At 39.3% G+C, this 18642-nt stretch overlaps 1 pseudogene; it reads left to right on the plus strand.

Moving 5' to 3' along the window:
• The first annotated feature begins 377 nt into the window (after positions 1–377).
• The window catches only part of LOC108300142, a 24414-nt pseudogene continuing 6149 nt past the window's right edge, over positions 378–18642 (plus strand).

Below are 18642 nucleotides of genomic sequence, written 5' to 3' on the forward strand. Positions count from 1 at the left end.
CCTAGCTACCCAAGAAGCGGAGGTGGGAGAATCTGGGAGAATTGCTTCAGCCCAGGAGTTGGCAGCTGCAGGGAGCTACCATCCCACCACTGTACCCCAACCTGGGCAACAGAGCGAAACCCTGTCTCTGAAAAAATGTTTTTTAATTAAAAAAAAAAAAATTGCCCTGTACTCTTAGATTGTCTCAGTGTTCTTATTAAGCATCCGCAAGCCTAAAGATAAGAGCTAAGTAGTAGCAGAAGTTCAAGATCTCCTACCCTGGAAAGTACAGCTAGTGCTCAACTTACGACCACGATTGGGACCGGCAGACTGGTCGTAATACGATTTGGTCATAAGTTGAGTAGGCTATATGTACAGTTGAAATGGTGCAAGCGGAGATGGTAGTGCTGCCGGAAGCTGGTCCGCACTGTCATACGCCCAGCTGGGCAACGTTTGCGCTGCCAGACGCGGAGCAGTCGTGGCTAGCGATTGTGGTCATAAAGTCGAATGGTCGTAAGTTGCATAGGTCGTAAGTCGATCTATACCTGTATAGTCAACCACAAGAAATGAACTCGGAGAGCATTAAACATCTTAAAGAATTAACCCAACTATAGATAAAGTGAGGAGTAATCTACAGGCTCAGACCATGTTAGGGAAATTGAGGCACACACATAGGATGTAACATAAACCAGTCCATACGAAATATCAAAATCAGCATTAACATAACTAGTATCAACAAAATCAGAGTTTATGCCGTCTAAAGGCTAAAATTTCATTCCTAAGTGAAGATATCCACATGAACTTTTTACCTTCAAAAATAGTAAATACTCCAAACAGTAGTGATCCCAAATTATCTTTTCAAACCAAAAATTCTTTTTATGGAAGCAATATTGTTCACGTAAGTGAGAAGTTGAACTACAGAGAAAACTACTTTCTCAAAATAAAAATTTAAAACAAAAATTGCTTACTTTTTGGACTAGGGAAACCTTTATCAATTCAAACTATGTCAAAGGGATAGGGGTCACAGGTCCCATGCCAATTTCCTTAGATCCATCTGCAGCTTTTTCTGGAGTCTGATTCTACCCTTAAAATGCCCTTGCCAACATTCTGAAGGTTAGCTACACTATGTGATCAAGGTTTGTTTGTTTGTTTGTTTCTTTAATTTATTTATGTTGAGACAAGGTCTCACTCTGTCGCCCAGACTGGAGTGTAGTGGCATGATCATAGCTCACACAGCCTCAATCTTCTGGGTCCAAGCAGTCTTCCCACCTCAGCCTGCCAAGTTCCTGGAACTACATGCACACACCACCATGCACTGCTAGTTTTTTAAAATTTTTTGTAAAGATGGGGTCTCCTTGTATTGCCCAGGTTGGTCTCAACCTTGGCTCCAGCCATCCTCCTGCCTTGGCCTCACAAAGTGCTGGGATTACAGGCATGAGTCGTCTTGCCCAGCGTCGTCAGTGCTTTTTGTTGTTTTGAGTGGTAGGGTTGAAATCATTTTTGTGATGAAATCAAAGTATTACCATATTACCAACTGATTTTTAAAAATATGAAATGTATAAAGAAAAAATATTAGAAAAATGAAGTTCACCACCAGTATTAATGGAAAATAATACATCGCATTACAAAATGTAATGTAAAAAATTTTGCAAATTGCACAATTAGAGGTTAGCAATCTTAGCCTCCTAATTAGTAGACTTTAAGGTACTTGTACATACTTGTTGCCTTAGGCTTCATCAACAAGTGATTATAATTAAGATGCTTCCTGAAAACTATTTTTAGTAGACCTAAGCCTGACTTCAGTTGAACCGTTTCCTAATAATTGTTCTCGTTTGTTTTAATTAATGCTGGGAACAGTGCTAACTTTCCTGACAAATCTACCATGATGTGACTCCTGATTACCTTCTTCAGCTTCATACCCTGCCTCTCTTTTTGCATTTTAAATTAATAATAACAAGAGTTAATGTGTATTGATGGTTTGCTGCATGCCCACTACTGAATTCAGTTTTCACAGCTTTTAAGGCTCCCTAAAATCCTGAGGTAGGAATTATTAGCCTTCATTTTATAGATGAGGAAATTGTGGCTTTTCAAAGCTGTGGTAATTACCCAAGGACACAAAGCTGCTAATGATAGAGGGAGGATTTAAATCTAGGCAATGTGATTCCAAGAACCCATCTCTTCAAAGATTACATGTAGTTTTCCAATAAACTATGCTTTTCCTTCTTCCTGGAGTATCTTTCTGATAGTCATCCTAGCAAACACATATGAATTCATAACTCAGTTCAAAAGTCAATACTCTGGTTTCTCTTCAGAGTGTATAAATCTTTTGCCTTTTACAAAAGGCACCTCTACATCTTCTCTGTTCTCATTTTTAATATATATGCTCTTCACTCCCACCTATGCTACTATCAAGTCTAATACATTTATTATTGTACTTTCCATGCAATAATTATTTATCCATCCCTCTGTCGCTCTCCTACTAAACTGTGAGCACTTTGAGGGAAGGGATTGCATCTTATCTCTCAGTTCTCAGTTCTTTGCTCTGTGCCCTTCATGTGATCAAATTCATGTGGAATTAAATTAACAGTTAACATGCATGCTATTATTACTTGGATCTCTCTTTCCTGGCTTCCTAAAATGTTCCTGTTAATCTTTCCCATCCCTTCAAGGTTAAATTTCTCATTGGTTGTCAGTACTTGATGCCCTCTCCTCACTTCCTAAGCTCTCCAAAAACTATTAATACCTGGGTTTAGCCACCACCACTCTACAAAAACAGCTTTCACTAATGCCATCAATAACCTCTGGTTGCTAAATGCAGTAGACACTTTTTATTTTAAATTTTTATTTTTGAGATGAGGTCTTGCTATGTTGCCCAGGTTGGTCTCAAACCCCTGGGCTCACACAATCCTTCTGCCACAGCCTCCCAGGTTGCTGAGACTACAGGCACATGCCACCATGCCTGGCTTCAGTTTTTCGTTTACATGACTCTCAGCATTTGATGCTGTTGACCACACTCTCCTTAAAATAATCTTCTTGGTATTCAGAAACCAAGCTTCTCTTACCTATTCTGGTATATACATCTGTCTTCTCAGCCTACTCAGTGTCCTTAACTATTAAATGTGTGTTTTTCTCAGGTTCAGTTTTTGTCTGTATTCTCTTCCAACTGTACTATTTCCCTAGGTGATCTCATCCATGTTCATAATTTCAGTTTCCATCTGTTTAGCCAAGGACTCTCAAATCATTATCTTTAGTCTATAACTCGCTTCTAGGATCTTGACCCATATATGCAACTGCCAAGTTACTATTTCCGTTTGGAGTATCAAAGTGACCTCAAACATCCAGATGTCCAAAACTGTCCTAATTTTCTTTACCTTCCTCATAACTACAACAACAACAGTGACAACAACAAGAACAAAAGTCCTAGTGGTCCATGCAACAGCAACACCAACTACATAGTCAGTTGCTCAGGCCAGAAACTCACTGATTTAAGTTTGGAGGTGCGATGGGATTACAGACATAATGATGCAAATGACAACTTGGACTCAGTTCAGTTACTTTGCTTTGATTTTTTTAAATTTGAGATGGGGGGTCTCACTCTGTCACTCAGGCTGAAGTGCAGTGGCAAGATCACAGCTCAACGCAGCCTCAACTTCCCAGGCTCAGGTGATCTTCCGACCTCAGCCTCCTGAGTAGCTCGGACTACAGGCACACACACCACACAAATGGCTAATTTTTATATTTTGGTAGAGATGAGAGCTCCCTGTGTTGCCCAGCCTGGTCTTGAACTCCTGTGCTCAAGTGATCTGCCCGCCTCATCCTCCCAAAGTGCTAGGATTGCAGGTGTGAGCCACCATGTGGCCCACTTTTGCTTTGATTAAAGCAGTAAATCAGCTGCGTAAAGAGTAAAAGTGAGATAAGTAGGCGTCTAGGTAAACTCATTACCTTATTAGTCCCCTTGTATCTCATGAAGATGTATCTAATGTACCATGGGCATAAGGATCACATCAAATAAAATATTCTCTAAATTGGAAGAATAAACACATTGCTTTTTTTTGTTTGTTTGAGACAGAGTTTTGCTCTTGTTTCCCAGGCTGGAGTGCAATGGCATGATCTCAACTCACTGTAACCTCTGCCTCCCAGGTTCAAGTGAGTTTCCTGCCTCACCCTCCCGAGTAGCTGGGATTACAGGAACCGGCCACCACACCCAGCTATTTTTTTATTTTTTAATAGAGACGGGGTTTCACCATGTTGTCCAGTCTGGTCTTGAACTCCTGATCTCATGATCCACCTGCCTCGGCATCCCAAAGTGCTGGGATTACAGGCATGAGCCACCGCGCCTGGCCAGCAGACACTTCCTTATTGTGCCAACACTAAGACAAGTTCCGCTTATTCACGCTAGTACTGCAAAGCCTGCAAGTTTTCCATTTATGTCTACATAAGGGCTTTGTGGAAACCCTAGCCTCAACTGACACTTATCTTTGACTCTTTCTCACCCGTGACCAATGAATCGCCAATTCCTATGGGGTTTTTTTTGGGGGGGGGTGGGGGGTTGTTTTGAGACAGAGTCATGCTCTGTTGCCCAGGCTAGAGTGCAATGATGTGATCTTGGCTCACTGCAGCTCACTCAAGAATTCCTTGAGGATTCAACGAATTCTCCTGGCTCAGCCTCCTGAGTAGCTGGGATTATAGGTATGTGCCACCATGCCTGGCTAATTTTTGTATTTTTAGTAGATATGGGGTTTCACCATATTGGCCAAGCTGGTCTTGAACTCCTGACTGCAGGTGATCCACCTGCCTAGGACTCCCATGAGGGACTGCGCCCAGCCCCTATGTTTATAATTCCTGCAGATCGTTCAAATTCATCTATTTTCCACCATTATCTATTACCTGGAAGACGGGTATCACTCTTGCTTTTCTCTAATCCTTTCACCACAAAGTGGCCCAAGTCAGCTTTTTATATAGCACATTTGTCTCTCTGTTTTAGGAGAATTTTTTAGGAAAAATCAGGCCTTTATATTATTCTTACTAGAATAAGACCTTATTCTTGTCAGACCTATTTGTTATAAGAAAGTGTTTTGTGTGTTCAAAACTTCAAGAAACAGATCGATCAGCTGTGGATTTATTTTATTTTATTTTTGCTTTGTTGAGTTTGTTTGAAATTAAACTCTAGGCTAGGCGCAGTGGCTCACTCCTTTAATCCTAGCACTTAGGGAGACCATGGCAGGTGGATCACTTGAGATCAGGAGTTTGAGACCAGCCTAGCCAACATGGGGAAACCTCATCTCTACTAAAAATACAAAAATCACCACGCCCAGTGGTAGCACACACCTATAGTCTCAGCCACTCAGGAGGCTGAGGCACGAGAATCACTTGAGCTCAGGAGACAGAGACTGCAGTGGGCTGAGATTGCACCACTGTACTCCAGCCTGGGCAACAGACTGAGACTCTGTCTCAAAAAAATAAATAAAAATTAAACTCTATCGCTTCTCTATCTTGTGTTAGCTTGTCACCTAGTACTAGATTGTTCCATTTTAATTTAACATTATCTACAAACTGAAGGAGGTCCCAGTTCATCTCAGTCCAAGGGATCCAAGTTATACTCCTGATTTAAAAAAATTTTTAATCTCAAAATTTTAATCCAACACTACATATTTCCTCTTATTCACATTATTCACACCCCTTTCCCTTTGCCAATTAGATGGCACTAATAATTAGAGTTTTTATAGTCCTATAAGTCATTATCTTCACAGAGGCACTAACCGTAAAGTTAATTAGGTTAATTAAATTGACAATTTCCCAACCCACTTGTTAACTTCTAGTCTTTCCTCGTTGTTAGAGGAGCAATCTAATAACGTATCCAATGTACCTTGAAAAGAAAAGCTAGATATATTTGCTAAATCTGTGAAGAGTAGGATACCGTGGCTCTCCAGCTGAACTCACTATGCACTAGCATTATTTAAAGGAGTGCTGACAAGTGGGCAATTACAAATTACTGCAATTGATGGGTAGAGCAAAAGTGTGCCGAGTCCATGGCTAGTGTCCCTATACAGCCCATGTGATATGGCACCTATCCAGTTTGTTCCAGACAGCTGCAAAAGAAGTTTCTAAATTTGCTATAGGTTGTGTTGCTTCTCACAGAATGGTGTAGCTTCACACATTACAGGTACCGTACATACAGGCAGCTACCGCAGTTCAGATGAGGTGAAGTTAAAATTTTAACCTTAAGTAGCAATACTTACGGGAAACATATTAGAATGAGAAAAGTCAATACATGTCTTCTAATACTAAAGCTATTGCGGCTTTAGTATCTTTAATACTGAAGATACATAACCCTGGGACTTAAGTCATTACTTCTCCCCCTTGTGACTTGGCTACCAGGTCATCAGTGTCTTGCCTCCTATTTGAGCAAATAAACCTACCATCTCCAGCTAAGGGAGGTTTGCTTAAACATCCCCTGACACATACTACCTAGCTGGAAACTCTTTAGTGGCTGTCTACTGCCATTAAGATAAAAACCAAAATTTTCAGGGTAGACCATAAGACTTTATATGATCTGGTCCCTACCTTTTTACTAGCTTTATTTCACATGACTCTCCAACTGCCCTATTCCAACTACACTGGTCTTATTTCAGTTGCATAAAAACCACCATATTCCATTTCTTAATCCTTGATGTTGAAATAACTGGATAGCTAGAAGAAATGAAAAGTTGAATGTGTTCCTCTCATATACTTGGAACTTATATAACAAATAATTAATATGTAAATAGCTAATAAAGAGCTTCTAAAAGAGCTAAAAATCCTTTTGAAAAATAGACAAGAAATATAAACAGATAATTCACAGAAAAAGAAAGTCAAATTGTCCTTTATCATGTAAAGAGATGCCATAATAAGATGCAAATTGATGTTATAATGTTGTAAATTTTTTGCATATTAGGCACAAATCCAAAAGTTTGAGAACATGCTCTGTTGAAAAGGCTGTGGGGAAATACCCTCAAACATTTCTGCTAAGAATGCAAAATGATATAATCCCTATAGAGCAGAATTTGGCAATATCCAGCACAAACACAAAAAGTTGTGTACACAGGGCTGTTAATGGCAGCACTCTTTGACATAGCAAAAGACTAGGAACAATGCATATGCCTACCATAAAAAGATTGGTTGAATAAACTGTGATTTTGCATAATATACAGCCATAAAATAAATATCTACATATGAGTGTGGTATAATCACTAGGGTTTACTAGGTAAACATTAAAAAACAAGCATGTTTAGAGAAAAAAAAAGCATCTTTTATCTAAGAAAGGAATGGAAAATAATATAGAGAAATCTATTTGCATATATTATTTTTAAATGAAGGATAAACAATAACCTATGGGGGACAAAGAGGACAGAATGGGTAAAAATATAAGCTAAACTTTTCTGAATGTACCTCGTTTGATAGTATCAGCTTTGGAAGCATGTACATGATTTATATCATTTAATACAGTTTGGATTTGTGTCCCTGCCGAAATCTCATAATGAATTGCAATCCCCAGTATTGGAGGAGGGGCCTGGTGACAGGGAATTGGATCATAGGGGCAGATTTCCCCCTTGCTGATCTCTTGATAGTAAGTGAGTTCTCACAAGATCTGGTTGTTTAAAAGTATGTAGCATCCCCACCCCTTTGCTCTTTTTCTCCTTCTCTGATCATGTGAGACGTGCCTCCTTTTTTTTTGCCTTCTGCCATGATTGAAAGTTTCCTAAAGGCCTCCCTAGCCATGCTTCCTGTAAAGCCTGCATAACCATGAGCCAATTAAACCTTTTTTCTTTGTAAATTACTCAGTGTCAGGTAATTCTTTCTAGCAATGCAAGAACAGACTTCTACATCATTATAAAGTAAAATAAACCAAAATAAAATTTTAATTAAAAACAAAATGGAATAAATAAGGTAGATATATGGAAAATTAACCACACAGAAAAGAATTAGTTTAAGTTCTTTTAAAATATAGGAATTTATCTATACATTCCTAGTGGGAAATAGCCTAAATACAAAAGTAACTACAAAAAAAATCTTCAACTGTGTTTTATGATCAAATCACTAGTAATACCAGTATGATATCTCTGAAATTATATATATATATGTATATATAGAGAAAGAGTGTTCACACACTTATTTCAGTCTCATCAAGAACCAAGATTTTCAGGGTTAGAAAAAAAGAGATACCATATAAAAATTAAATAAATACAGTCATCCTAATTTATAGTTAGAAATAACATTATGAATAGTATGAATTTATAATATATTTTCTCTTTTTTTTCCTCTTAAGACCGGTCTTGCCATGTCACCCAGGCTGTACAGTAGCACAGTGGTGCAATCACAGCTCACTGTGGCCTCAACCTTCTGGGCTCAAGTGATCCTCCCAGCTCAGCCTTCCAAGTAACTGGAATGACAGTGCACTACCACACCCCGCTAATTTCTAAAACTTTTTTCATAGAGACGGGGTCTTACCATGTTACCTAGGCTGATAGGGAACTCCTGGGCTCAAGCAATCCTCCGCCTCGGCCTCCCAAAGTGCTAAGATTACAGGCATGATGTTTTATTTATTTTTTTTTTAAGTTTTTTCTAACTATATTCATGGGAATATCTTGGAAATATTTATCAAGCAATAACAATAAATTCACCCAGTGTTGAGATTGTGGTCTCTACTCAAAATAGCATTTCCCACTTAAAATAGCAAAGAAACATCTAACAGAGAAAAGGCTAATTGGAAGACTAGAGCAAAATGTGTTGGTCATACTGGAAAGCAAGGAATCTATCCAAGACTAATAGGGTCACAACAAAGGAACACAGGAGCCAATAAAAGATGTTCCCAGTGGCCAAAGATAGAGCAATTTTCAATACCTGCAATAAATTGGAACACATCAAATTTGCAATAATCCAGAGTTCATAATGATATTAACAACAACAACAGCTACAGAAATGACCAACAAAACTTATTGTTCCCTTTGGAGAATGCTGGGAAACCAATACGTTATTCCAAAAAAGGAAACAACAAAAAGAATGAATCAAGTGTTTACCTTGCCTTTCCTGGAAGAACTGCACCTCAGGGTAACCTAAGGGAATAGTTGATTAGAGAAAGTTTTTCTATATGGAAATATTGTAGTTAACAAATGAAAAAGATTTGGTAAAATTAAAATATCACCAGTCTGCAACCCCTAATGAAACCTTGGGTTCAAGCAGTGATGATTAATTGTTGATATCACAGAAAGAGAACCAAGTTTACGTGTCTCTTGATTTGATGCAATAGTACAAATGCAATACTTCTCATGACATATTCCTACTTAAAAAAAAAAATTGAACCTGAATTGAATCAAACCTCTATACCTATTTACCAGTTTCATAAACAATACCGTAGACAGAGGAGCATGTTAAATAACACCATTGGAATGCAATCAGGAAGATCTAAAATAAAGAAAATTCTGTAAAGAAATTGTTTCTTAAACAAATACATTGCAAGAAAAAAGAACTGGATAAACGTTTTATATTTTAAAAGATTTAAGACATAATTCAACCAAAGGCAGTATTTGAATCCTAATGGGATCCTCATTTTAACAAACTGTAAAAACATTTCTGAGACAATCAGGGAAATTTTAATCTTGCCTGGATATTTTATAATATTTATTGTTAAGTTTTTAGGCATAGCATCTGTGTTGTAAATCAACAATTGTGGCCATAGGAATAGGACCTAGAAGCAGCCTCTAGTTGATGACAACAATTCCTAGCTGATAGCCAGCAAGGAAAAGGGACCTCAGTCCCACAACCACAAGGGACTGAATTGTGCCAACTGTACCACTGAATTTGGAAGCAGATTTTTTTTCCCCAGAGCCACCACATAAAAACTCAGTCTGGCTAATACCTTGGATTAAGCCTTATGATACCCTGAGCAAGTCACCCAGTCAACCATGCCAGAATGTTAAACAGTTGGTGTGGTACCGGCTGGGAGAGAAACAGGTGATTCTGTAATGACTTCTCCCTTTGAGAATCAGCATACTGAAATTGCACTGTGAAATTAGGTGCTGTGGTCTGAATGTGTGCCCCTAAAAATCATATGTTGAAACCTAATTCAGAAATTATGTGATAATGTTAAGAAATAAGGCCACATGGTGATGTGAGAACAGAACCCTCATGATGGGATTAGTTCCCCTATAAAAGAGGCCCCCAAAAGTTTTCTTGCCCTTCCATCATGTGTGCACAGTGAGAAGGCGTCATTCTGTGAACTGGAAGCAGGCCCTCACCAGACATCAAATCTGCCAGTGCCTTGAGCTTGTACTTCCCAGCCTCCAGAACCACGAGAAATATCATTTATAAGTTACCCAGTTTTATGATATTTTGTTATAGCAGCCAAATAGACGGAGACATAGAGCATTATAAAGACTTACAACAAAAGGAAAATTGGAATAAAGTGTCAAGTGTTCCTGACTTGTGTTTGAGTCATATTCAACAGTAGAAAGCCAAGCACAGCCCCACTCTATTCACCACTGTCATGAATAAAAACTTCTTGTGGCTGGCACATATGTCATTTCTAAGTATGTGTCTTACTATGTAAAAAATGTATAAGCCTATATTAAACTGCAGCCTCCACCTCCTGAGCTCAGGTGATTCTCATGACTCAGCCTCCTGAATAACTGGGACTACAGCCGTGCACCACCACACCCAGCTAATTTTTGTATTTTTAGTAGAGACAGGGTGTCACTATTTTGGCCAGGCTGGTCTCAAACTCCTGGCCTCAGGTAATCCGCCTAGGCCTACTAAAGTGCTTGGATTACAGGTGTGAGCCACCATGCCCAGCCCAGAATTTCTTAATCACTTTACCCTCTCTTGTTTTATTGCTTCATTTGTTTCTCTGAAGAAAGCAAGTTTCTCATCATTATAAAGGTAACTGTGTCCCCCTTCAGTGTTCATGGGATACTTAGAAAAAAAGCCCACTCTGTGCCCTTTATATTTTTATTTTTTTCTTAATAGGAAGGCAAATTTGGTTGCACTTAAAACTTAATAGTCATCATTGTGAACATAATTTTAGTATAAACACATAACCTGAACCCTCTTTCTTTGAGAAATCACATTCGTTTATTCACTCAACAAATGCCTGTTGAGCTTCAGCTGTGTATCTTTAAGTAAAATTCTGAGGATACAAACGAACGAGATCCCTGTCTAAGGAACTTGCTGTCTAGAGGTATAGAAGGGCTCACAACCAGGAAATGCAATGCAACACAGCAAGTGCTGGGTGAGAGGCAAGGACAGGAAGTTGTGGGAACATATGGGAAGAGCATCTAACATAGTTTGAGGGGACCAGGAAAGGTATTCCAGAAGTGTATTAGTTTCCCACTGCTGCTGTAACAAATTACCAGAAATTTAATGGCTTAAAATAACAGAGATGTATTAGCTTGCAGTTCTGGACATTGAAAGTCCAAGATCAAGGTGTCAGCAGGGCTGCATTCTCTCGGGATGCTCTATGCAATAGTCCGTTCTTTGCCTTTTCTGACTTTCAGAGGCTGCCTACATTCTTCATGGCCCGCTGCCAGCAATGACATCACTCTGCCCTCTCTGCTTCCATCATCATATCTTCTCTCTCTGATCTCCCTGCCTCACTCTTGTAAGGGCCTTTGTAATTACATTGGGCCCATTCAGATAATGCAAGAATAATCTTCCCATCTCAAATTCTGAATCTAATCACAGCTGCAAAATCATTTTACCACATTAGGTAACAGGTTCCAGGGACTGCGATGTGAATGCCTTAGGGGAGCCATTAATCATCCTACTGCAGGAAGTAACCACAGAAGGAGGTTGAAGAGTTTTCAAGAAGGGAAAATGTAGAATAGTCTAAAAAAGATCCAGGGGAAGGGAGCTGTGAAACTGTATAGCTTAGTGACTGACATGGTTTGGATGTGTGTTCACTACAAATCTCATCCTGAAATGTGATCCCTAATATTGGAGGTGGACCTAGGGGGAAGCATTTGGGTTATGGGAGTGGATGCCTCATGAATGTCTTGGTGCTGCCCTCATGGTCATGATGGAGTTCTCTATGAGAACATGAGAGAACATGAGAACACGAGAGCTGGTTGTTTAAAAGAGCATGCATGACACCTCTCTCTCTCTCTTTCCCTCTTTTACTCTCTCTCTCTCTCTCTCTCTCGCTCTCTCTTACTCCCTCTCTTGCCATGTAATCTGCCAGCTCCCCTTCAGGCTTCTGCCATGATGTGAGCTTCCTGAGGCCTCACTAGAAGCTGTGCAGATGTTGACGCCATGCTTGTGTAGCCTGTAGAATTGTAAGCCAAATAAACTTCTTTCTAAAATAAATTCACAACCTCAGGTAACCCTTTATAGCAAAATGGACTCACACAGTGTCTTTGGCTAGAAAATAATATAGAAATAATATAATAGTATCTATATCACCTCGTCACATAGGATAAAATAATACATATAAAGCTCTAAGAACATTATGTGTTTATTCTGTGTCAGTACATAATGTTAGCCATGGCAATGACAAATAGAGGAAAAAGAGGAAATCCAGAATAAAGGCTGAAATAGAAAGCAGGGACCAGAACAAGATTGATCTTGGTAAGGTCTTATTGAATTAACCTGAGAGGAATACTTTGATGAATTTTAAGCAGGAATGTGGCATGATCACTTAACGTATTTTAGTTGACTGGCTGGCTGGCTAAATGGAAAGCAGATTGAGGGAGACAAGACCGGAGGTAGGAGAAGAGCTAGAACAAGAGGGAAGTGAGGACAGCACTTACTTTTTGTACACACCTTAAGGAGGTACCAAAAGATTTGGGTATCAAGATAAATGACTTTTTTTTTTTTTTGAGATGATGTTTTGCTCTTGTTACACAGGCTGGAGTGCAATGGCGAGATCTCAGCTCATCACAACCTCTGCCACCCGGGTTCAAGCAGTTCTCCTGCTTCAACCTCCTGAGTAGCTGGGATTACAGGCATGCGCCACCCCACCCCATTAATTTTGTATTTTTAGTAGAGTTGGCGTTTCTCTATGTTGGTCCGGCTGGTCTCGAACTCCCGACTTCAGGTGATCCGCCCACTTTGGTCTCCCAAAGTGCTGGGATTACAGGCATAAGCCACTGCACCTGGCCAATAAATAACATTTTAATGCAATATTTTAGAAAATCAGCACAAAAAATCCATGATGAACAACTTATAAAAATTTAAATAAAGCAGGATTATTAGGGAGTTTATTGAAAAGGTGTTCTAATAATCCAAGAGAGAGATGATGAAAGCCTGAAGCAGAGGGATAGCACTGGATATGCAGATAGTTGGCTAGACTAAGGAAACCTGTGGAAAGAGTTGGCTGAGAGGAGGGGACGGATAATATCTTTTACTGAGAGAGCTACCCAAAAGCATGCAGAAGTTTACCTGCTAGCATGGCAGAGTGTGTCAAGGAGGAAATTAAGTTCTATTTTGCACATATTGAGCTTAAGAAGCCTCTGATTCATTCAACTGGGAGATTCTAGTAGGCGGTTGAAATATGTAAATACAGTGAAGCAAAACCTGTTACCTATAAACATCCCCAGCTTTTCTATTTTTTATCTGTTAACCTCTAAATTTATTCACTAACGTTTTCTTCCCAGTTCCTGACCAGTTCCTTGGGAGGAAAGAAAAGGATCTTAAAGGACCTAAATCCTTGGGCTATAGAAGCAAAAGTTGGGAGCTAATTTTTGGAAGGGAGAGGACAAGAGAGTGTCAGGCATGTGTTAGAGTAACTACTTTTCCCTGTGTCCCTGAACCATTTCCAGATCATTACATCTTCACTCTTTTTGTTTCTTTATGGTTCATGACAGCAGCTGTGTCAACCTCTAATCTCTGTTGATACACTGACAGCGTGGCCATTTTGTCTTTCTCATCAAAGACTTTGACCCCTTGGATGAGCCATAAAAATTACGTAAACTCTTTCACTTTTAGATCATACATTCAAACATACCTCTCTGGTAGTTTAATCTTCCAGCTCTTCCCTCAATCATTCCTGTTATATCCTTTCCTTGAGCTCATAAATACTTAATGGGATTGAGGGGAGGCTGAGGCAGGCAGATCATCTGAGGTCAGGAGCTTAAGACCAGCCTGGCCAACATGGTGAAATCCCATTTCTACTAAAAATAACAAAAATTAGCCAGGTGTGGTGGCAGTCACCTGTAATCCCAGCTGCTGGAGAGGCTAAGGCAAGAGAATTGTTTGAACCTGGGAGGCAGAGGTTGCAGTGAGCCGAGATCTCGCTATTGCACTCCAGCCTGGGAAACAAGAGCCAAGAGCCAGACTCCGTCTCAAAAAAGAAAACAAAAAAAATACTTAGTGGCCCCAATCCCTTCGACTGGATGTCTATCGGCATCTTTCCATCTTACCTCCCACCCCTATTCAGATGACAGTGCAGTGACCCGTCTTTTCAGCCATTTATTATGCCAATATCCTTACTTTCCATGCTGTTTCCTATTGTCATATCACATGACAAACCCCCAAATCTGAAAGCATAAGAACAGTTTGTGCACCGCACAAAAGCACCCAGCAAAGGAGGCAAATGGAAACAAACCCAAGCTTTGCTCAGACTGCTTAGGTAGATCTGTCCTGAGCATGTACCTTTCTCTAATTTGCCACATAATTTAGGGCAGAGGTTTACAAACTAGGGACCCCACAGACCAAATCCACCTGCTGCCTATTTTTGTATGGCCCACAATCTAAGAATTATTTTTATGTTTTTAAACAGTTGAAAATAATCAAAGGAAGAGTAATATTTTGTGAAATGAAATGTGTTAAATTCAGATTTTAGTGAACATAAGTGTTACTGGAATACAGCCATACTCATTTGTTTATATATTATCTATGGCTGATTTTATACTACAAAGGCAGAGTTGAATAGCTGTGATTAAAATAGTATGGCCTGCAAATCCTAAAAAATGTACTATCTGGCTCTTTACAGGAAAAGTTTGCCTACTCCTGGTTTAGCAGGTTTATTATCTACCTTCTCTGTACTAATACCTGGGCTGTTAAATATTTGCTAGAGAAAAGCCATCAATCATACAGATTGGGGCCACAATACATTCATAATTTCTAACCCCACCTGGAAAGTCAACATTACCTGGAAAGCCTCTAATTTTCCTTGTCAGCTCCCTCTCCTCATTTCTTCAGCCTTTCACTTGTTCTACCTTTCTAAGCCTCCAAAACACTTCACCTCCTCATTTCAAGAAATGCTTCACTCCTGCTTCAAAGTGAAAATAGAAACCATCAGATCGACACGCCCTCAGTTTCCTGCTACTGAACCCGCTGCTGCCTTTGTCCATTATTTACTACCTCTTGTTTCGGAAGTGGGAACTTTTCACTAATTTAAAGCAAATTCTTCAACCAATGCCTTAATGTTTCATTTTACATTTCAACTTCACTGGGTTAAATGACACCCAGATAGCTGATAAAACATTTCTAGGTGTGTCTGTGAAGGTGTTTCCAGAAGAGATTAGCATCTGGCTCAGTAAATTTAGTAGAGATAATCCACCCTTGCCAAGGTAGGCAGGCACCATCCAATCCCTTGAGGGCCAAGATAGAACAAAAAGGCAAAGAAAAGGCAAATTCTCACTGTTCTGTATAGCCGAAACAACCATCATCCCCTGCCTTGGGATATCAGAGTTCCAGATTGTCAGGACTCACACCAGCAACCCTTGTACACATACACCACTCTTCCCTGACTTTCAGGCCTTTGAACCTACACCATTGGCTCTCCTGATCTTCAGGCTTTTAGATTCAGACTGAGTTACAGTATTAGCTTTCTTGGTTCTTCAGCTTGCAAAACAGTGTATCATGCTACTTCTTGTTCTCTATAATCACATGACCAATTCCCATAATAAATCCTCTCATATATCTATCTTTCTATGTATCCTATTAGTTGTAATTCTCTAGAGAACCTTAACTAATACAGATTTTGGTAACAAGAGTGATTCTAGAGAAACAGAATTTTTAAAATGAGTTTTCTGAATTGGTTTTGGGGTTTCTAGAACTGGCTCTTTAATCTGATTAGATCTAAAAATGTGAAGGATCTCATTTCCAGTAGTAAAGAAAGCACTAATAGTTTATATTGTGAACTGTTCTTAGAAATATGCAAAATATCTGCATTGCATACTCCTAATCAGCCCCTTACAAGAGGCAAGGAGGTAAGTAACTCTGTATATAATAGTTCCAAACATTTTTATACAACTGAAAAATATAATGATGTTCATTGGTTGCTACTAATGCCACTGGATAAAGTAATGAAAGAAAATGATGAGGTCAGTAATTTAAATTCCCAGGTCAAGCACAGTATAAATGACCTAAGAGCTTCTAGGTGTGCCATGAAACACAGCTTTATTTCTGATAGTGTAGGGTACCTACTGCCAAAGTATAGAAATTGACAGGGAAAGAATGAGATTCTGTAAGTTGGAATGGGGACATGTGGGATGAACCTAGGGACCTTGAGTCCATAAATTCTGATTAGTCAGTCCTCTTTGCCAGTAGATGAGGTCTTCTCACCCTCAGCAAAGGCCTCCACTACCTGAATGACTAAGACAAGTGCCCTGGGTGTCTTCCTCTTCTTCAGTGTCCTACAGCCAGTGATTAGTCCTTCTGTCTCTTGAAGCTCAACACTTCCCTGTCTATTGTTTCCTTATCATTAGCATTTTTTTTTGAGACCAATATCTGGAGTGAAGTGGGGCAATTATGGCTCACTGTAGCCTTGACCTCCTGGGTCCCAGCTATCCTCCCACCTCAGCTTCCCAAGTACTGGGGCCACAGGGGTGTGCCACAACACCAAGCTAATTTTGTAAAGTTTTTAACAGAGGTGAGGTCTTGCTATGTTTCTCAGGCTGGTCTTGAACTACTGGGCTTAAGCAATCCTCCCTCCTTGGCCTCCCAAAGTGCTCAAATTACAGGTGTGAGCCACTGGGCCTGGCTATCCTTACCATTAGCATTTTGATAATGCCATTATCAGTTGACACAGTTAGTCTCACACTCTCCTCCTTGAAACAATTTGTTCAGTTGGTTTCCAGGATATCCCACTTCCAGTTTTCCTCCTTCCTCAATGGAGCACTCCTCCACTGTCTCATTTACTGGTGGCTTCTCATGTCTCCTGCCTATAAACCAGTAGTTTTCAAACTTTTTGGTATCAAAATCCCATTTACACTCCTAAAAATTAGTGAAGCTCTCAAAGAGTTTTTGGTTATGTGGCTTTTATCTATCAATTATAACTGTATCAGAAATTAAAGTTGAGACTTAAAAAATTATTGATTAATTTGTTTAAAAATGATAATTAGAAACCTACTACATATTAACAGAAATATAAGTTTTATTTAAAAAAATCTATATTTTCAAAACCTAAATGCAATTTTTATGGAAAAAACTATATTTTTCAAAACAAATTAGTGAGAAAACTGGTATTGTTTTATAGTTTTGAAGATATCTTTACTGCCTATTACGGAGACTAGGTTCTGCAAATTACAGTCTATGGGACAAATTTAGACCACTGCTTAATTTTATAAATATTTATTGAAATACAGCTATGTTCAGTCACATTTTTATTACTTTTTAAATAAACATTTTATTCTAAATGGTAGCTAATTCAGAGAACTTCCAATGATATAGTTGCCTCCAACACACATAGACTCAGCTACCTGTGTTGGTTTCAAGATTACATTTGCAACATTTATGAATAATTTGAGCTCCTTTGGATCCTGATTCCTGTCTCCAATCCCGGTAGCACTACCTATTCCTGAGTTTATACAGTAGATTCTAAATTAGAAATGAGGCTAGGCACAGTGACTCACACCTGTAATTCCAGCACTTCGGGAGGCTGAGGTAGGAGGACTGCTTGAGCCAGGGGTCAAAGTTCAAATTGTTAGGCAGAGAGAAAAGCCATTAAATAAGTCATTGTGCTTTTTTAGTATATATTTTCTCTTTATTTTTTACTGGCATGATTGTATAAAAGTTGAATAAAATAACATTTTTACTATGTTTCTTTTCTGGTCATTATTATGATTCATTTTATTTTATGATTATATCTGAGAACCATTTTTCATATATGTTTCAAAGAGGGAGTTGTTAAAAATTATCTGCTTGGAAGATGAAAAAATGTCTGGAAATAGATGCTGGTGATGGTTGCCAACAATGTAAATGTATTTAATGCCACCGTGTTGCACACTTAAAAGAGGCTAAAATGACAAATTGTATGCCATGTATATTTTACCACAATTAAAAAAAAACTGCTTGGGCCACACTCCAGAATATTAAATTGGAATCTCTGGGGGTGGGACCTAAGTATCTTTTATATTTGTTATTTGTAAGTTAACTTTGAAAGCCATGAAGAAAAGAAAAGAAAAAGCTACGGCTGACTGTGGTAGCTCATGCCTGTAATCTCAACACTTTGGGAGGCAGAAGTCGGCAGGTGGCGGTGGGGGGGACCAAGATCACCTGAGGTCGGGAGTTCAAGACCAGCCTGACCAACATGGAAAAACCCCATCTTAAGGCATGGTGGCACACACTTGTAATTCGAGCTACTCAGAAGGCTGAGGCAGGAGAACCACTTGAACCCAGGAGGCAGAAGTTGCAGTGAGCTGAGGTGGTGCCATTGCACTCCAGCCTGGGCAACAAGAGTGAAACTTG

Source organism: Cebus imitator, unplaced genomic scaffold, assembly GCF_001604975.1.
Source record: "Cebus imitator isolate Cc_AM_T3 unplaced genomic scaffold, Cebus_imitator-1.0 Scaffold25, whole genome shotgun sequence".
NCBI lineage: Eukaryota > Metazoa > Chordata > Mammalia > Primates > Cebidae > Cebus > Cebus imitator.